We start from the raw sequence: 21839 nt of genomic DNA, 5'->3' as shown, positions 1-21839 counted from the left end.
CGGGTGTTTTTGGATTTCTGATGTTGTTCTCGGCGAGTCGTCGCTCAACTTGAACTTTAGTCGCTCCTCGAGTAAAAAATTCGACGGTGTTTAGGGTGCGGGGTGCTTCGTAAGTCTTCGATCTGCGAAAGTTTACAAGGAAAAAGAAGGAAAAGCTTGGAGTGAAAGGTGAGAGATGATGGTGGGGGTGTAGTGTGTGTTGTGAGTGTAGAATGAAAGAAGTTTAAATAGGTTCTGAGCTTCCAAAATGAATCGGCAAGTTGCCAAATTGTTTAAGGCAATTTCCAGAAATAGAAAATTTCCAAACCCGAAAATAGAAACAAACCATATTCTTGATTTTATAGCAACCCTGGTATCTTTTATACTGGATTTAGAATAGTAACTTCTAAACTCTCATAGATTTCATGCTACCACCACACATAATCATAGATATGCTGATATCGGCCAAATTCTCAACCTTTACTCCAAGACAACTTTACAGAAGATGATCATATAACGAATTATGCTCGGTATAAATATTACCACCCCCAAACAATTCAGGAAGGTGGGATTAATGATAAAAACACGCACAATTCGAAAATAACCAATTATATTAAAAAAATTTAAATCCAAACAACATAAAACAAACAAATTAATATTTAAATTTAACTACTGAATTAAAATCCAACTAATAAAACAATAAAAACAATGAAATAACAGCGAACACAAACTGATGGTGAACACCTAGCCATGTGATGAAGATGGACCCTGAGATGGAGATTGGTCCTGGGATGAATTGCCTGCGCCATCTGTTCTTCACCGACTACGCTCATGCCTCTCAGACTCATCTGAAACAGAACCCTCCAAGGGTGGCATGTGTCGTAGCATCTCTATTCGGAACAAGCGCTATGCTTCCATCTCAGTCTTGAGTACTGCATACTGGGCTTGGTGATGCTGGTGGATAGTCTCCATGTTAGACAAGATATCTTCCCCGACTTTCTTCGAGCATTTCAACTCTCGTCTGAAGGTTCGTTTGTTTATTTCGAACTACAATCTGTCTATCTCGGATATCTTCACAAATACCATAAACGCAATGCAAGCCAGTTTGCAACACTTGCATGCGTTCTAAATTAGAACTACAACTATCTAATGCATCTTCATCCAGACATGTCATATCTTTCATTTCATCCTCCAACTCGACTACATTTCCTTCAGACAACGGCCAAGTCTCTTGGATGCAATCTGTATAAATACTTGCATTAGAATGCAATTTGATCTTAATAGGAGCAGATTTTGTGACAGCTCTAAATGAGAGCATGATCTTAGTGATCAATACGGGAAGAGGCGCAATGCTCTTTCCCACTCCTCTAATCACATTAAAAATTAAATCGAGGATGTAGAAATTATACTTATTCGTTTGCAAAATCCAGAGAACGTGCAGACATTGCAGACCGATGTCGCTGACTTTTTCTTTCCCGAGGACGTTCCTACCAATCCACTGAGCTACAGTCAGTTGGTTGGTTCTCAGACTTGACTGGCGGACACAATGAGAACTCGGATTGTATTCACCTTCCACGACAGTATCTTTCATCAAAGTAGGAACTCCAGTATACTGGGATTCCTGAATGGTATTTTATAGGTTGCTTTTAGGCGTAACGCCTAAAAGCTCAACCAACAACTGTCTCGTTACTTCCCTCTTTCTCCCTGCAACCTTAACAAAAATTCGATCCCCCTCCACCTCTTTCTTCATATAGAATTGTTCTACCAAATCATAGTGGTAAAAATCCTCTGTTGAGTACCACAGTCTATTCCAATTTCTCCTAATCATCTCCGCGTCGAAAAATGGCGCGAAGCGGTCGGCAGCAAACGCGTGCTCCGGCAATATTCTTCGTCGTAGCGCCATTGAAGTTTTTGAAACAAACAATGGTTTTGTAGACGGTGGAGTAGGCGAGTGTGATGAAAAACAACTAAAAACAATGGTGGTGGCGATGGTGGGTACGGTGGCAGGTTGGAAGCTTGAATTGGAGGCTGTTTTCGGTGGTGTGGGAATTTTGTTTGAGAGAACTCGGGCTAGTGGTTAACAATGGGCGTGGTGTAAATAGGTGTTTGTTTTTTTTTTTGTTTTTTTTTTGTTTTTGTTTTTATTTTTATTTTTTTGGTTGTTAGGTTTTCCTTTAAACCTTGTTAACTGGCGGGATGGAAAAGGAAACCAACTGTTTGCGTTTTGGGAAGGAAGGAGACGCATGTGCCACGTACGTGCGTGCGGTTTGGGCCCAATCCCAATTCGAATTCCGAACTTTTTCGATATTTTGCGCAATTTCAAATTCAATTTGCCACTTCGTTATTGGTCCGATTTTGGCGAATGAGTTATGGAAATGATCAGTAGAGAATTTCCAATCCAATGATCCATAAAACACTTAATTCCAACCATGGGTGATGTAGAAGAAGGTGGAAAAATGCCTCTAAGTGCGTGTGTGACGTAAGTTATGCGAACGAAGGAAATCTAAGTTATAAATAACGTCAACCCGAATGAACTATGACTAATGGGCCTAAGCAACACAAATGGAAAGTTCGAGCAATCCGGATGGAAAGGCCGACTGCCCACCCCTAAACAAATTTTTAAACACAAAATTTGTTTTAAACGTGGGTCGTTTAAAGTCAGATTACCAAGACTTGTTGGATTGCTATTTCTATGATTTTAGAATTATTATTATTATTTTTTATTTATTTTTTTTATTAGTTTATTATAAGAAAAATGAAAAACAATAAATACATAATTCACCCCATAGAGGAACATGACTCAAAAATCGAGAAAAGATGCAAAAGTGGAAAACGTGAATTATGTGAAACGTGGACTTAGGATCCGGAACTTACAGCCACACACTCCATAGGGAGGGCCCGGTTACCTGAATGGTGCACTTACCACTATATGGAAGTGAAAGGAAGTACACCAAATAACAAAGGTCAGTTCTCATAGCCAGGGTCCTATAAAAGGACTTCCTCTACATCAGGGGACAGAAGTTCGTGAAAATGTTTTAACCGTTGACCATTAACTTGAAAGGTACTGTTGTCCTTGAGATTTACCAAGGTGATTGCCCCGTAAGGGGGTGACTTCATAAACTGTAAAAGGACCGCACCAACGGGTTTTAGTTTTCCGGGAAAATCGTAGGACGGGAGTTGTAAAGCAAAACCTTTTGACCGACCACAAACTCTTTTTTGAGATTTGCTTATCATGAACACGCTTCATGTTAGCTTTATAATCATTCGAGATCGTAAGAATCGCTATGGATTTCCTCAAGCTCATTCAATTGCAACTTGCGTTTGACACCCACCTCATCAATATTGAAGTTAAGGCTTTTATAGCCCACGAGCACGCTCTAATTCAACGGGCAAATGACAAGGTTTCCCAAATACAAGTCTAAAGGGAGACATACCTATAGGAGTTTTGAAAGCCGCCCCTATCGCCCATAAGGCATCCGATAGACGCTTTGACCGATCTTTCCTATCGGATTTACAATTTGTTTTAAAATCTTTTTGATTTCCCTATTAGAAACTTCTACTTGTCCACTGGTTTGTGGATGATAAGGAGTTGCTACCTTGTGTGTAACTCCATACTTTTTCACTAGAGATGCAACAACTCTGTTGTAAAAATGTGTTCCACCATCACTAATGATGGCTTTAGGAATGCCAAAACGACAGAAAATATACTCCTTAATAAAAAATACAACTGTCTTATGGTCATTGCTACGACAAGCCATGGCCTCTATCCATTTAGACACGTAGTCCACGACAACTAGAATATAAATGAACCCGTGGGAAACAGGGAAGGGACCCATGAAATCAATGCCCCAAATGTCAAAAATTTCTACTATCATGATTGGGTTTAATGGCATCATATTACGCCAGTGATTAAGCCCAAGTTGTTGGCAAATCGAATACACGCCTTTGCAATGCACTTGGGCATCCTTAAAAAGGGTAGGCCAATAAAATCCACATTGAAGAACTTTAGCGATTGTTTTCATTCCACTAAAATGGCCACCACACTCTTTGTCATGGCAGAACGATAAAACTTCATTATATTCCCACTGGGGAATACAACGACGAATAATCTGATCCGCACAATACTTAAAAAGGTAGGGCTCATCCCAGTAGTATAACTTAACTCTGGCCAAGAACTTCTTACGTCCATTTCTTGACCAATTATAAGGAATAACATCAGCCGCTAAATAATTTACAATGTCAGCATACCAAGGTGCTGAAAAAATAGCATACAAATGCTCATCAGGAAAAGAGTCCGGTATGGACTCATAATCACTATCATCGTCGTTTGTAAGTCTAGATAAGTGGTCGACAACTACGTTTTCGACCACTCTTTTGTCTTTTATTTCTAATGTGAACTTTTGCAGGAGAAGAATCCATCGGATTAATCTCTGCTTAGCATCCTTCTTTGCAAGAAGGTACCGAAGGGCTGCATGGTCCGTGTAAACTAAGGTTTTAGAACCAACCAAATAAGGACGAAACTTATCTAAAGCATAAATGACAGCTAAGAATTCTTTCTCAGTAGTTGTATAATTCTGTTGAACATTGTTTAAGGTTTTACTAGCATAATTAATAACAGTGGACTTATTATCTAGTTTACGTCCCAAGACGGCTAAACCGCATAATCACTAGCATCACACATGAGTTCGAAAGGTTTAGACCAATCGGGAGGCTGTATAATTGGTGCAGAGGTTAGGGCGACTTTTAATGTTTCAAAAGCCTGCTTACAGTTAAAATTAAAATCAAATATGACATCCTTTAAAAGCAGATTAGTTAAAGGCCTTGCTATTTTCGAGAAATCTTTAATAAAGCGCCTATAAAAACCTACATGGCCTAGAAAGGCTCTAATATCACGGACAGTCCGTGGTATAGGTAGAGTCGCTATCTTATCTAGTTTGACCTTATCTACTTCGATGCCATCACTAGATACAATGTGACCTAGTACTATGCCCTTTTTCACCATGAAATGACAGTTTTCCCAATTTAAAACGAGGATCTTTTCTTCACACTGTGTCAAAACCTTAGACAGGTTAGACAAGCAATCTGTGAAGGAGTCTCCATAGATAGAAAAATCATCCATGAAAACTTCCATAAAGCGCTCTACCATGTCACTAAATATATGAAGCATACACCGCTGGAAGGTACCAGGAGCATTACAAAGGCCAAAAGGCATTCGTTTATAGGCATACGTTCCAAAGGGATATGTGAAGGTAGTCTTTTCTTGGTCATCAATATCAATAATAATCTGAAAATAGCCATCCAGAAAACAATAAAAAGCATGACCAGCTAGACGTTTGAGCATCTGATCTATAAAAGGTAAGGGATAGTGATCCTTTCGTGTCATAGCATTTAAACGTCTGTAATCAATACAGATTCTCCATTTCATAGGACCTTGTGTGAAAACATAGTCACCTTTAGCGTTACGTACCATGGTAACCCCTAATTTCTTAGGAACTACATGAATGGGAGTTACCCATTCGCTATCGGAGATTGGGTATATGATACCCGCATCGAGTAATCGTAAGACTTCTTCCCTAACCACCTCTTTCATGACAAGGTTCAAGTGACGCTGAGGTTCGTGAGAAGTCTTCACGTTATCCTCCAAATGGATACGATGAGTGCAAACATTAGGGTCAATTCCCTTAATGTCGGCTAGGGACCAACCAATCGCAGACCGATGTTCCCTAATCACCCTGATTAAACGTGTCTCTTCATCCTTAGATAACAGAGAAGATATAATTACCGGATGACTACCATCCAGATCAAGTTGAATATATTTTAACTCCGGGGGAAGAGGTTTAAGCACCGGGGTGGAAGGAAAGTCAATAGATGTTTCGTCAGGGTCCTCATCTTGCGTAATGAATACTTGCTTAGGTAGCAAGTCTTCATACTCAGTATAAGGAGCAACCGAAGGGTCTACAATCGGTGTGGACTCAAGGATGGTGTTGACTTCCTCTAAGTAGAAGTCATTTACAAAATCTGAAGTTCCAAAAGAAAGGAATTTATACATATGGTTTTCGGGAAACGTATTTTTAAAATAATCTTGAGCTAAGCTCTCAATCATGTTAACCTCCCCACCTATAGACAATTTTGGTAACTGTTTCTTCATTTTAAAAACATTTACCTCAACAAAAAGATGGCCAAAATATAAGGACATCTTACCATCGCAATTTATAAGCGTATTGGCAGTTGCCAAGAAGGGGCGCCCTAAGATGATCGGTACAGAGTCGTTAGTGACTTCTGTATCGAGGATAACAAAATCCGCAGGATAGTAGAAATCCTGAACCTTAACAAGCATGTTTTCCACTACACCTTTAGGATACTTTATAGACCTGTCCGCTAACTGCAACGTCATTTTTGTAGGTTGCATTTCTTGTAGACTTATTTGTTTATACAAATAAAACGGGAGTAAGTTAACACTCGCCCCTAGGTCTAATAAAGCGGTCGTCGTGTGGGATTCTCCTAAGGTGCATTTTATAGTAGGACGACCAGGGTCCTTGTACTTAACAATTCCATTATTTTCTGATAAAGTTGGGAACTGTTCAGTTAGAAAGGTGTCTTTAGGTATGTTGGTCTTACGCCTAGTAGTGCACAACTCCTTAAGAAACTTAGTGTGGTTAGGTAGCTTTTTAATAGCTTCGAGAAAAGGAAGGTTTATCGTTAGATTTTTGAAAACGTTCCTAATCTCCTCAAAGTTTGTATCCCTGGTTAGCATGGCTAATTTCTGGGGAAACGGTGGTTTCTCTCTATATTTAGCGTATGGCTCAACTGGATGTCTAACCTTGGATATCTATTTCTTAGGTTGTGGTTTAACTGGTACCTCTACAGTGGTAGGCTCTTTAGTTTCTATTTCGGTATCTAGTTCGATATCCGGTGTAGGGACTACTGGTGGGGTAACTATAGGCATAGTTACTTTGTTATCAACCACTTTACCAGAATGGAGAGTGGTGATGGCATTTAGCTCACCTACGGTTGTAGTTTCCGTACTAGTATTACCGTTTACCTCAAAGGCTGTGTTTGCTGTTTTAGGGTTTGGTATCGCTTGGCCTGGAAACACGCCTTTTGGTTGGGCTTTCTCTTGGGCAAACTGTTGTATGCCTTGATTTATGGATTGTAATATCTGTTGGTTTGATTGAGTCATTGTTTGGAAAAGTTGTTGGGTAACCTATATAAAGGAGTCGAAACGATCCAGTTGTGTAGGTGTAGTAGTCACAGGTGGTGCGACTGGAACTATCTCACGTTGATTATTTATAGGCGGGTTGTGATAGTTATTGTTGTTAACCGGAACGATACCTCTATTGGTATAATAACTATTATAATTACCCTAAGCTTGTACTTGACCTTGTTGTGATTGCGCTTGGTTGTTATAATTATTATAATTCTCCTGACTTTGTCCTTGTCCTTGCCTAGGTGGAGCTTGGTTATAATTGTTTACTTGCCTAACATTTTGGTTATTAAACCCTGGAGGTGTAACTTGTTGATTGTTTCGCCAACTGAAGTTGGGATTTTGTCTCCATGGGGCATTAGGAATATGATAGCTATTAATGGAGCAAACATTATCTTGCTCTGATTGTTGTTGTTTGATAAGGGCCCAAAACTGTAGTTTTAACCCTGTAACAGTCATACTTTTAGACCAATTATTTGAGTAATAATTAAGAGTTAATACTAATTACGTGTTTTTATGCGTTTCAAGCTTCAAAGTCAATTATGTGTAGAAATGTGCCACTTTGATGAGATAAAGGAGCAATGGTTGGTTGCTAAGGGGTTCTGTGATTAAAGGCCAAGATTCAAGAAGACAAAGCCTTTCTAAGCCCGGTCAAAGCTGAAAAGTCAAAGTCAACGCGGGCAGAAACAGAACACAAAGTTAGCAGAACTTCCGAAGGCTGTATCTTTGGACTCAGACCTCGGAATTGGGTCTACCTTATGTCAAAACGACCGGCTCGGAAAGAGCTTTCCAATGGTCCAAGCGTTGGGCCAATCAGAGGAGCAAAAGTGGACGAAAAGTCTATCGAAGCCAACTGCAGCTGAAGAGGCCTTTTTGGACTGAAAGAATTGGGTTTTGGGCCTGATTCATGGCTCCAAGCCCATGCATGATTTTTGGATCTGAAACATATAAAAACAAAAGCTTAGCTCTTTGTTAATGGTAGCTAGTTAGACCTAAAACTATAGATAATTCTAGATCTAGTTTTCATTAAATAAAATTAAGTTTAGTTCATTTAAATTCTTGTTTTAGATTAATATTTAGAATCATTGTTCTTCATTAGTTTGATAAATAAAATAGCTAGTTTGTCAATTTCGATTTTGTCATTTCAATTTATAGATCTAATTTTAATTCTTGTTGAGTATCATTTCTGAGTTGTTAAATTAGATTGAAGTATTGTTAGTTAAATTAGCCAAGTTAGAATTTTGGTATGATGTTTAGTTATAATTCAATGAGAAATAATGGTTTGATGAATCAAGGCTAAAACCTCCATTAGAGGGGTTGATGAAGCCTTGATGAAAACTTAGTTATATAGTGTAGAGTCGTTGTAGAGTCTATTCCATTCTAGAAGGTTATGTTTCGCCATGAGAATGGGTGGACGACCTCACATGCTATTTATAATTAGTAGAAATGCCATGCTAATTAGGGATTAGAACGAGCAATTCTTACTGTAAGAACGTAAGAATTGGATTACAACAGTCTATGCTAGGTGATTAAGTTGGATTCGAGGTGGATTCACTTCCCCTCTAATTCTTTATCTAGATTCACATTTCAGTATTCCGTTATTCGTAACCTGTCAATTGAATCCACCCCGTAGTATAGAATTCCCCTCGTAAATCTCTCACTAGACATAAGACTGATTAGTTAAGTAAGAAATCATTCCATGCTAAAGAACTAGGAGTGGAATGAATTTGTTACTCCACTCTATTTCGATAGAATTGAGAGTAGAAAACTTGATAGCAATTAGTAAAAATAAGTTTTAGTTTACTTACGTTTTGAGTTTCATCGTTCATTTCGTAGGTAAACTTTATCTTTTTACATTTATCAAATGGCGCCGCTGCCATCTTAGTTACCTTTATCATTGTTTTCATAGTATAATTAGTCATTTTTAAGTCCCATTAAACCCACCCACCCTTGTTTGATTCATACTGTGGTTGTCCGTTTCAGCATTGAAAAGTTCCTCGAAAAATTACACGGAGCGACTTCGCTAAAACCGAAGCGACCAGCCAAACATCAGAACTCAAATTTTACACCGAAGCGCACTGCGGCCAAAGTGAGCGACCTAAGCTAAGCTGAATTTTGCCGGATTTCCACAGGTTTGTTTCAAACTTCGATTTTTTAAGTTTTCCAGTGTTCTAACTTGTTATATACACTGAACACGCGTAAACAAGACGCTATTCATAAGTGAAGCAAGGACGCAATCAGGTATTTCTTTCTTCCATACCTCGCATCTCCTGTTAGAGGTTTATATTAATATATCAAGATTGTTTGGAGTGTTGTCGTGTTTAGATTTAGACTTGCATGAGATTAAGGTCTGGTCCGAGAAAAACACCGAACGTAATTAACCGTCAACGTCAACAAACAAGTCTATCGAAATATACAATCACTACACCTCTAGCTACTATCCCACCCACCACACCCGACATAATGGCGTAAGAAAGAGAGACTCCTCTCCGACTTTTTACAAAGCCTTGAGCGATATCCCTAAATCTTGCATCGCTCTAGCAGACCCAGTTGGGGGGATTTTCAATCCCCCAAACATTTTAATTTATTACCCGCTTTTCATGGCCTTATCGGCACATGTAGGATTGAACAAGTCCTTACAATATTCCATCATCCTACGGTTGGTGCGGAACAAATTAAACCGAGGGTATTTCCCTTCACCTTAGCCGATAAGGCAAATGTCTTGGTTAACGCCCAAGCGCTAACTCTGTGGACTCATGGGCTAAACTTGTTCACCGTTTATGGAACATTTTACCCACCCCTAAAGACGATGAGATGCTTTCCAAGATTCATTTTTTTCGACGTAATCCTCATGAATCATTTTTTCGAGGCTTGAATCGTTTCACCGATATGCTTATAGAGTGTCCACACCATAACCTAGCAAAAGACACGTTAGTTCGCGCCTTTTCAAAGGACTTCTACATCACCATAAAGAAGTCCTTGACATAATGAATGGGGTAGTTTCCTAAGTAAAGGAGCCTCGGAGGCTTACAAATTTTTAGAAGATCAAACTAAACGCTAATAATAATTGTGGGGGGTAGTGATGATATCCCCCTCCTCTAGCTAGTTCTTCTTCAACAGTTAAGGCCGCCGGTATGTTTGAGATGAAACCCGATCCAGAACTTAAAAATTTAATCGAATCTCTAACTAAAAAGGTTGAGGCTATTTCAGTTCAACAAAAGCCTATCCCCGTCATGAATGTAAACTCCAACCCATGTAATTTCTATTTGAGTCCTGAGCACCCTGACTCCTATTGTCCTCTCGCCTATGAACAACAACAATCAGAGCAAGATAATGCTTGCTCCATTAATAGCTATCTTATTCCTAATGCCCCATGGAGACAAAATCCCAACTTCAGTTGGCGAAACAATCAACAAGTTACACCTCCAGGGTTTAATAACCAAAATGTTAGGCAAGCAAACAATTATAACCAAGCTCCACCTAGTCAAGGACAAGGACAAGGTCAGGGGAATTATAATAATTATAACAACCAAGTGCAACCACGACAAGGTCAAACACAAGGTCAGGGTAATTATAATAGTTATATACCAATAGAGGTATCGTTCCGGTTAACAATAGTAACTATCACAACCCACCCATAAATAATCAACGTGAGATAGTTCCAAATGCACCACCGCGGACTACTACACCTACACAACCGGATCGTATCGGCGACGCTTTGTACAAAGTTACCCAACAACTTTTCCAAACAATGACTCAATCAAACCAACAGATCTTACAATCTATAAATCAGGGCATACAACAGTTAGCCCAAGAGAAAGCCCAACCAAAAGGCGTGTTTCCAGGACGAGCGATACCAAACCCTAAAACAACAAACACAGCCTTTGACGTAAACGGAAATACTAGTATGGAAACTACAATAGTAGGTGACCAAAATGCCATCACTACTCTCCGTTCTGGAAGAGTGGTTGATAACAAAGTAACTATGCCTATAGTTACCCCATCAAGATACTCCTACACCGGATATCGAACTAGATACGAAATAGAAACCTCAAGAGCCTACCACCGTAGAGGTACCGCTTAAACCACAACCTAAGAAACAGAAAGCCAAGGTTACACATCAAGTCGAGCCATACACTAAATATAGAGCGAAACCACCGTTCCCTCATAAATTAGCCATGCTAACCAGGGATACAAACTTTGAGGAGATTAGGAACGCGTTTTCAAAAATCTAACGATAAACCTTCCTTTTCTCGGCTATTAAAAAGCTACCTAACCACGCTAAGTTTCTTAAGGAGTTGTGCACTACTACTAGCGTAAGACCAACATACCTAAAGACGCCTTTCTAACCGACAGCTTCCCAATTTATCCGAAAATAATGGAATTGTTAAGTACAAGGACCCTAGTCGTCCTACTGTAAAATGCACCTAAGGAGATTCCCACACGACGACCGCTTTATTAGACACGGGGCGAAGTGTTAACTTACTCCCCGTATTATTTGTATAAACAAATAGGTCTACAGGAAATGCAACCTACAAAAATAACGTTGCAGTTAGCGGACATGTCAATTAAGTATCCTAAGGGTGTAGTGGAAAACATGCTTGTTAAGGTTTAGGATTTCTACTATCCTGCTGATTTTGTTATCCTCGATACAGAAGTCGCTAACGACTCTGTACCGATCATCTTAGGGTGTCTCTTCTTGGCAACTGCCAACGCGCTTATAAATTGCTGCGATGGTAAGATGTCCTTATCTTTTGGCCATCTTTCTGTTGAGGTAAATGTTTTTAAAATGATGAAATAGTTACCAGAATCGTCTATAGATGGGGAGGTTAACATGATCGAGAGCTTAGCTCAAGATTATTTTAACAACACTTTTCCCGAAAACAATATGTACAAATTCCTTTCTTTTGGAACTTCAGATTTTGTAAATGACTCCTACTTAGAGGAAGTCAACACCATCCTTGAGTCCACACCAATTGTAAACCCGCCAGTTGCTCCATATACTGAGTATGAAGACTTGCTACCTAAGCAAGTATTCATTATCCAAAATGGGGACCCTGATGAAACATCTATTGACATTCCTTCCACCCCAGTGCTTAAACCTCTTCCCCCGGAGTTAAAATATATTCAACTTGATCCGGATGGTAGTCATCCGGTAATTATATCTTCTCAGTTAACTAAGGATGAAGAGACATATTTAATCAGGGTGATTAGGGAACATCGGTCTGCGATTGGTTGGTCCCTAGCCGACATTAAGGGAATTGACCCTAATGTTTGCACTCATCGCATCCATTTGGAGGATAACGCGAAGACTTCTCGTGAACCTCGCCGTCGTTTGAACCCCGCCATGAAGAGGTGGTTAGGGAAGAAGTCTTACGATTACTCGATCTTGCGGGTATCATATACCCAATCTCGATAGCGAATGGGTAAGCCCCATTCATGTAGTTCCTAAGAAATCGGAGTTACCATGGTACGTAACGGAAAGGGTGACTATGTTGTCACACAAGGTCCTATGAAATGGAGAATCTGTATTGATTACAGACGTTTAAATGCTATGACACGAAAGGATCACTTTCCTTTACCTTTTATAGATCAGATGCTCGAATGCCTAGCTGGTCATGCTTTTTATTGTTTTCTGGATGGCTACTCGGGCTATTTTTAGATTATTATTGATATTGATGACCAAGAAAAGACTACCTTCACATGTCCCTTTGGAACGTATACCTATAAACGAATGCCTTTTGGCCTTTGTAATGCTCCTGGTACCTTCCAGCGGTGTATGCTTCATATATTTAGTGACATGGTAGAGCGCTTTATGGAAGTTTTCATGGATGATTTTTCTATCTATGGAGACTCCTTCACAGACTGCTTGTCTAACCTATCTAAGGTTTTGACATGGTGTGAAGAAAAGAGCCTCGTTTTAAATTGGGAAAAGTGTCATTTCATGGTGAAAAAGGGCATAGTACTAGGTCACATTGTATCTAGTGATGTCATCGAAGTAGATAAGGCCAAACTAAATAAGATAGCGACTCTACCTAAACCATGTATTGTCCGTGATATTAGAGCCTTTCTAGGCCATGCAGGTTTTTATAGGCGTTTTATTAAAGATTTCTCGAAAATAGCTAGGCCTTTAACTAATCTGCTTTTGAAGGATGCAATCTTTGATTTTAATTTTAACCGTAAAGTGCTTTTGAAACTTTAAAAGTCGCCTCTAACCTCTGCACCAATTATATACAACCTCCCGATTGGTCTAAACCTTTCAAACTCATGTGTGATGCTAGTGATTATGCAGTTGGTGCCGTCTTGGGACGTAAACTAGATAATAAGTCCACCGTTATTTATTATGCTAGTAAAACCTTAAACGATGCTCAACGGAATTATACAACTACTGAAAAAGAATTTTAGTCTGTCATTTATGCTTTAGATAAGTTTCGGCCCTTATTTGGTTGGTTCTAAAACTTTAGTTTACACGACCATGCACCTTTTTAGGTACCTTCTTGCAAAGAAGGATGCTAAGCGTAGATTAATCCGATGGATTACGCTCCTCCCAGGAGTTCACATTAGAAATAAAGGACAAAAAGAGGGGTCGAAAACGTAGTTGCCGACCACTTATCTAGACTTACAAAACCGACGATAATAGTGATTCCGAGTCCATTCCGGACTCTTTTCCCGATGAGCATCTCAGATGCTATTTTTAGCACCATGGTATCTTTGACATTGTAAATTATTTAGCGGCTGATGTTATGCCTTATAATTGGTCAAGAAATGAACGTAAGAAGTTCTTGGCCGAGTTAAGTTATACTACCGGATGAGCCCTACCTTTTTAAGTATTGTGCGGATCGATTATTCGTCGCTGCATTCCCCAATGGGGAATATATTGAAGTTCTATCGCTCTACCATGACAAAGAGTGTGGTGGCCATTTTAGTGGAATGAAAACAGCCGCTAAAGTTCTTCAATGTGGATTTTATTGGCCTACCCTTTATAAGGATGCCCAAGTGCATTGCAAGACGTGTATTCGTTGCCAACAACTTGGGCAAATCACGAAGCGTAATATGATGCCATTAAATCCAATCTTGATAGTAGAAATTTTTGACGTTTGGGGCATTGATTTCATGGGTCCCTTCCCTGTTTCCCACGGTTTCATTTATATTCTAGTAGTCGGGACTACGGTCTAAATGGATAGAGGCCATGGCTTGTCGTGAGCAATGACCATAAGACAAAGGGTATTTTTTTTAAGGAGTATATTTTTTGTTGTTTTAGCATTCCTAAAGCCATCATTAGTGATGGTGGAACACATTTTTGCAACAGAGTTGTTGCATTCCTAGTGAAAAAGTATGGAGTTACACACAAAGTAGCAACTCCTTATCATCCACAAACTAGCGGACAAGTAGAAGTTTCTAATAGGAAATCAAAAAGATTTTAGAAACAACTGTAAATCCCGATAGGAAAGATCGGGTCGGCGTCTATCGGATGCCTTATGGGCGATAGAACTGCTTTCAAAACTCCTATAGGTATGTCTCCCTTTAGACTTGTATTTGGGAAACCTTGTCATTTGCGTCCGCTGAAATAGAGCACCGTGCTCGTGGGCTATAAAAAAGTCTTAACTTCAATATTGATGAGGCGGTGTCAAACACAAATTGCAATTGAATGAGATTGAAGAAATCCGTGAAGCGATTCTTACTACGATCTCGCTGAAGGATTATAAAGCTAACATGAAACGTGTTCATGATAAGCAAATCTTGCGCAAAGAGTTTGTGGTTGGTCAAAAGGTTTTGCTTTATAACTCCCGTCTACATATTTTCCCAGGGAAACTAAAAACCCGTTGGTCTGGTCCTTTTCTGGTTAATGAAGTCACCCCTTACGGGGCAATCACCTTGGTAAATCCCAAGGATAACAGTACCTTTCAAGTCAATGGCCAACGGTTAAAACATTTTCACGAGCTTCTGTCCCATGATGTAGAGGAAGTCCTTTTACAGGACCCTGTAAATGAGGACTGACCTTTGTCATTTGGTGTACTTTCTTTCACTTCAATATAGTGGTAAGTGCACCATTCAGGTAACCGGGTCCTCCCTATGGAGTGTGAAAAAGAAATAAAAAAAATAAAAATAAAAATATAAAATCATGCATGGCCTAAGCAACACAGTTGGTCCGAGGGAAAGCATGCATGTGTTGATGTAACTGGAGTCTCTCCGTTGGTAGGGTTAGGGAATGGTGACTTTGAGGTAGGAGAAGCTGCTAAGAGGGCAGCAACAGAAAGATGGAGAAGCATGAGGAAGCTTGTAGGGCTAATCAAAGATTGTTTTATTCCGCTTCGGTTTGACACTTTTGGGTTCTTGGAACAACAAATCTTGAGCTACTCAAGAGACTTGAAAAGTTATGGACTGTAAACGTTATGACAAATTTGGTTCTAACGAGTTTGTTTTTAAGGATAGGATTTGCTATTCGAAAAAGACTTGGCGGCGCAGCTTTGTTGCACGCTTGTCATAATTAATTGTAAAATTCATTATCATTCATTATCAATAAAATTTCCACTTAAAAAAAAAAAAAAAAAAAAAAAAAAAAAAAAAATAATAATAAAAAAAAAAAATTCTAAAATCATAGAAATAGCAATCCAACAAGTCTTGGGAATCTGACTTTAAACGACCCACGTTTAAAACAAATTTTGCGTTAAAAATTTGTTTGGGGGTGGGCAGTCGATCTTTCCATCCGGATTGCTCGAACTTTTCATTGTGTTGCTTAGGCCCGTTAGTCGCAGTTCATTCGGGTTGACGTTATCTATAACGTAGATTCCCTTCGTTCGCATAACTTACGTCACTCACGCACTTTGAGGCATTTTCCACCTTCTTATGCGTCACCCATGGTTGGAATTGAGTGTTTTACTGATCATTTGATTGGAAATTCTCTACTGATCATTTCCATAACTCATTCGCCAAAATCGGACCAGTAACGAAGCGGCAAATTGAATTTGAAATTGTGCAAAAATCGGAAAAGTTCGGAATTCGATTTGGGCTTGGCTCAAGTCGCGCCCAAGTGGAGCGCACTTGCGCCCCCTTCCTTCCCAAACAAACAGTATCGCGATTTCTAATCCCACCACCGCCATTAACAAAGTTTTAAACCTAACCAAATAAAAAAAAAAAAAAAAGAAAAGAAAACCTAACTACACCCACGCCAAGCATTTAAATCAATCTGAAATCTTCTCCAAACCATTACCACCACCAACCCCAACAATTTTAAAACTCCGAAAACCACCAAAAATCTAAAAATTTGGAGCTGCTGCGCCACAGACGCGCCACCACCATCGGTTCTTTTTAGTAAAGTTGTTTAAAATCACATCCCCACACTCCATTATACAAACCCATAGATTGTTTCAATATTTCCCATGGTTATTTTAAGACGTCGGATTTTGCCAGAGCACGCGTTTGCGGCCGACCGCTTCGCGCCATTTTACGACGCGGAGATGATTAGGAGAAATTGGAATGAACTATGGTACTCGACTGGGGAGTTCTACCACTTTGATTTGGTAGAACAGTTTTATAAGAAGCGGGAATTGGAGGGGGATAGAATTTTCATTAAGGTAGCAGGAACGAGAAAGGAAGTAACGCCGATTCCATCGGGCTAAGCTGTTAGGCGCTTATGCCCGAAAAGCAACCTAGAAATCTAACCATTTAGGAATCCCAAGATACCGGAGTTCCCGCTTTGATGAAAGATACCGCCGTGGAGGGTGAATATAATACGAAGTTCTCATTCGTCCGCCAGTAACCCTCGAGAACCAATCAACCGGCCGTAGCTCGGTGGATTTGTAGGAACGCCCTCCTGAAAAAGAAAAAGTCGGCCCGATATCGGGTCCGCAATGTCCGCGACGCTCCTCGGATTTTGCAAACGAATAAGTATAATTTCTGCATCCTCGATTTAATTTTTAATGTGATTAGAGGAGTGGGAAAGAGCATTGCGCCTCTTCCCGTATTGATCACTAAGATCATGCTCTCATTTAGAGCTGTCGCAAAATCTGCTCCTATTAAGATCAAATTGCATTCTAATGCAAGTATTTATACGGATTGCATCCAAGAGACTTGGCCGTTGTCTGCAGGAAATGTAGTTGAGTTGGCGGATGAAATGGAAGATATGACATGTCTGGATGACGATGCATCAGATAGTTGTAGTTTTAATTTAGAATGCATGCAAGTGCTTTTGAAACCGGCTTCGCGTTGCTTATGGTATTTGTGAAGATATCCGAGATAGACAGATTGTACTTCGAAATAAACAAACGAACCTTCAGACGAGAGTTGAAATGCTCGAAAGGGGTCAGGAAGATATCTTGTCTAACATGGAGACTATGCACCAGCACCAAAAGGACCACTATATCAAAGACCATTAATACTGAGTAGTTGAGAATGCTCCCAGTGACCCACGTCAGCCCCCCTTTTTTCTCTCATACTGACACATCAGATTTTAACTAAAAAAATGAATTATACGCCCTATTTCAATTGTTCGTAGCCCAAAATAGTTAAAAACTATCTCTATACTCTTTTTAAATTATACAAAACACTCCCAACTCTAAAAAAAAAAAAAAAAAAAAACGGTCACTTTCAAATTCTCTCTCTTATTCTTCTTCCAAAATAATTGAACTCTCAAAAATAAAAAAATCATCTCTTCAAACTCTCTCAAGATGACGCTTTTCTCGTAATATCCTCCTCCTCAAGTGTTGTTAATGACTTTGAAGCATGCTTTTTAGGAACTGCAAGTCCAACAGCGAGCACTTTTGAAGAAGCTTCCTTCTACTACTCTTGGGGAAAGTATGAAAGCATTATTGAAGGTGAAAAAAGTTGAAGATATGCTCGCACATGATAAGCTTTCCGAGGTGCAAAAGGAGGAGATCTCGCAAAAGGAGTACATAAGAGGAATATGTGACTGGAACTTCAATATTGAAGGTATTAAGTTACAGGCGGCACTAATTGAAGAAGTTAGAGAGGAAACTGTTTCGGCTGAGATTCTTCCAGAAATGGACGACGATTTTGGAGGAAGAGCTGATACAATGCTTACAAATGATAAAATATGACACTAATAGCCCAATAGCCTCTTTATAAGTAAAATTCATCTCTTCAAACCCTCTTTCTTATTCATCTCTTCTTCCAAAATCAATCTGATTTGGATCGTTTGTTCTCAAAATATGGACGTGTCGAAATCAGGTAGTTCTTTCTTTTTTAATTCAATCTTTACATTTTTCATTATTATTATTATTATTATTATTATTATTATTATTATTATTATTATTATTATGTAATAATGTTTTCATAATACGAACGACATGTTATGTATTAATATATTGTTGTTGGTTACGTTTATATGATTCAGATACAACATTGTGGAAGACTTCATATACAGAGGTATTAACAGGTTGGAGGGGCGGTGATGAGAGTGTGATATGTGATGGTGTTCTATATTTCTTGATCTATTCTATCTTGGAGGAGGCACGAACTCGCCCAAAACCCGCCACAAAGCTAATTAGGTTCAATCTCAATAACCGGTATTGCCCTCGATTCATTGATGCACTTATATTCCTGTGCCTTTCTCTCTTACATGTGGTCGCCTAATGAACCTCAAGGATAAGCTGGTAATGGTGGGTGGAATTGGGAAACATGAGCAATCTGACATAATAAAGGGAATTGGTATCCGGACTCTTAACGGACCGAGTGGCTTGAGGTTTCACGGATGCCTCATAAATTTTTCAAGGATTTGGTGAGTTTGATGATGTATTTGCTAGCGATTGGAACAAATTGATGTCATCTACATACAGAGTTACGGTTCAATCGCTCTTCTCATGTTTGACATGAACCATAGGCAGTGGAAATGGTCACGAAGTGCCTTGTTAGCAAGAAGTTTCCCTTTAGCTCTTCAATCGCTTTTGCTTTGAACCAAGGCTCGAAGTGTTGCCTTGATTTACCTTCTTTCAGCTTCTTCGGATTTGAGCTATATTTGGTATTTAGTACAATTTTGCTATAATTCTATCAATTTAAGTTATCTGAAGAAGTTTATATTTGGCATATACTAGAAAGATGGTACCTAACATTATTCATTGGTTAGAGATGGATCGTGGGAGGATGTAAAGGAGAATACTGTGGAAAGATATTAAAAGTGGCATGGTGTCCACAGATTTTGGTTTGTCTTTATCTTTATACCCATAGAAATTCCACTTTCACTTGATGAGTTAATTTTGCTTTGTAATGCTATTATGTTTATATTTATTTATTTCCATGATCCATCTCTCTGTCTCAAACACGCATTATGTGAGGGTGCCGCTTCGATAGGGACCCGAGGGATGAGCTCCTTAAAAGGTTAAAACATTCGCTTTGTTTCAGTTCTAGGCTAGCATATTGAAATTAATGTAGCATTGAGCATAAATAACTTCGATTTAGGTCATTGCAGCTGGGCTTATCATCCGGTCGTATGTTCTTTGCCTAGAATTGGGATCTTTAATATTGTAGCCAAGGTAGTTGAGCCTAGAGTTCTTCTTTAGGTTTGTCGTTGTTTTTCCGTAATTTTGAAGTTTTGCATTAGATATTTGGTTGGTTAGTTGCATTTTCCCCCATGTTGAATTCTCACAGGTTTCTCCTCACAGATGATTTTTAGTATATCGGTATATCCAAATAGAGCAAGCTAAGCTATATTGGATTATATTCCAAATTTTAATATTTGCATTCTTTTTGTGTAACATATTAGTATTTGACCCTGTCATTTTTTCGTTGGATCCACATCTTCAAGATTTCTGTGTCTGAACAGCCATTTGAAGCTCTTCGGTTTCCAAGACGGTGACTACCAATATACCATTTGATGAAGATGCCGCCAAGATGTCAAAAGCATTAAGCAATTCTGATAAAGTTGACATGATCAAAGGTATGATTTCCATCTCTCGCGTAGCAACGTTTTTTTTTTTTATTCGAAAGAAGGATGGATTTGATCCATATAGTGAAACCACGTGCCCGTTTAAAATTGTTATAGTTATTAATAAAATATTTCAGCTTGATATATATGTAGTGTTTGTAGTTTCTAAAATGGATGTAAGATCATCCATCAATAAACTTCAATCCTTATCTAATTTGAATATATATACTTCAGATATGCTTTAATGTGAATGCAAACACTATGATTGATAGTAATAACCTATTGAACCGAGGCAAGATTCACCTACTTCAAAGTTACAAAACTTAAGAAAACAATATAATTTCTCTATAGCTTTTGACCACGATATAAAATTGCAATATTATTAAATCAAGTAGATTATGGAATCAATCCTTTCAATGTTGGGTCGTATACTCTGTAATACATATGTGCTTACATTGGTTGTCCTTACAAATATACACTGTTGACATTGAAGACAAAAACAGGTCATGATTTCAGCAATGCCAAATGCGGCCTTATAGTTATGTTTATAAACTGATTTAGAACAACACCAAAGGCTTGATAGCTACTCGAGACTTATTCTGAGTTGGGAGTCCGAAGTTGATGGTCTTGAATAAGAGGAAGAAATTCATGCCGATACGTAAGTCGAGAAGAAGAGTGTGGGAGTCCGAGTTGATGACCACGAACAAGAGGATGCCCAGTTAATAGAATGGAAGCAAAGGCCGGAAATTAGTTAACAAAAGCCGAAGTCATTAAGTCGAGAGATGAAATAGAGAGGCTCAAAGAGGAGAACAGATTCAGAAAAGAACAACTCATGCAGAAAGATGAAGAGAAGAGGGAGGTAATAAGACAACTCAGTTTATCTTTGGAAATATTAAAAGAGAATCTTACTCTATGCAAGAGCAGGGTTGCTAAGGAGCCATCGAAGAAATGGGGCCATTTTGAATTCAGCAAAATCCACTTTCATCTGCCGGATCCTGATCACAACCTTCTTCTTCTTCTTCTTCTTTGTAGGATCAAAGGAAGCAAGCTCCAACAAAGTGAATTGGTAAAAATATGTTAGTAAGATCGATAACATACCGAAAAGATGTTATTGTGATCATTGCTTTATCAGTTGTGATCATTGCTTTGTATCAGATTTATAGAAGTCGGGTGGGGAATTGATTGGCAAAGGTCTATTGAGTTTGACAATTTTCCGTTTGAAGATCTCATACGTGAGGAAATGATGTTCAGAGTTATGTTTAACACTTTTTTTAGATGATCAAATATTCGTGAGGAGATTGATGCACTGTGGGATGCTAAGGACCAGTTACCAAAGGACTTCAAAGCAGAGGTACATGACAATCATTTAATGGGAGTATCTATTGTTGAAATTGGGAATTGGGTGCCCCCACCACATATTTTCATTTATAGCTTATTTGTAATCGCGTGGATGGCATAGTTCAACAATGGGAATATTCTCGTGAGATTGCTTTTGATCTTTGCTTTACTCCATAGAATTGATGATCGCTCTTGGTCCGACCCCTAAGAAGACAGAGTCGAGCAACGTGAACCGCCACAAAGGAGACCGTATGATGGACCCAATGGAACCCGATGATGAGGCCAAGAGGATTGCTGCAAAATGCTCTATCGGCCGCCGATTAAAGATGCCACGGCCGCTTGCCGCCGTTGCTACCATGGGAAGAGGAAAGATAGAAGTAAGCAATATTTGTCAATTTCTTATTTTCTATAAATTTCTGATGTATATATGAATTTCTA

At 39.0% G+C, this 21839-nt stretch overlaps 2 long non-coding RNA genes across 2 annotated transcripts; both read left to right on the top strand.

The window, feature by feature from the left end:
- Nucleotides 1-19048: 19048 nt before the first annotated feature.
- On the top strand, nucleotides 19049-19393 carry LOC147497388 (uncharacterized). The gene is made up of 2 exons (XR_015197113.1): nucleotides 19049-19160; nucleotides 19266-19393. It is a non-coding gene; the product is annotated as an uncharacterized LOC147497388 (long non-coding RNA).
- A 253-nt stretch (nucleotides 19394-19646) lies between these two features.
- LOC147497387 (uncharacterized) lies at nucleotides 19647-21468 on the top strand. The gene is made up of 3 exons (XR_015197112.1): nucleotides 19647-20075; nucleotides 21096-21139; nucleotides 21219-21468. It is a non-coding gene; the product is annotated as an uncharacterized LOC147497387 (long non-coding RNA).
- The last annotated feature ends 371 nt before the right edge of the window (nucleotides 21469-21839 follow it).

This window comes from Coptis chinensis, chromosome 5 (assembly GCF_015680905.1).
Source record: "Coptis chinensis isolate HL-2020 chromosome 5, ASM1568090v1, whole genome shotgun sequence".
NCBI classification, from domain to species: Eukaryota; Viridiplantae; Streptophyta; class Magnoliopsida; order Ranunculales; family Ranunculaceae; genus Coptis; species Coptis chinensis.
This window is presented reverse-complemented; position numbering and strand designations above follow the sequence as displayed.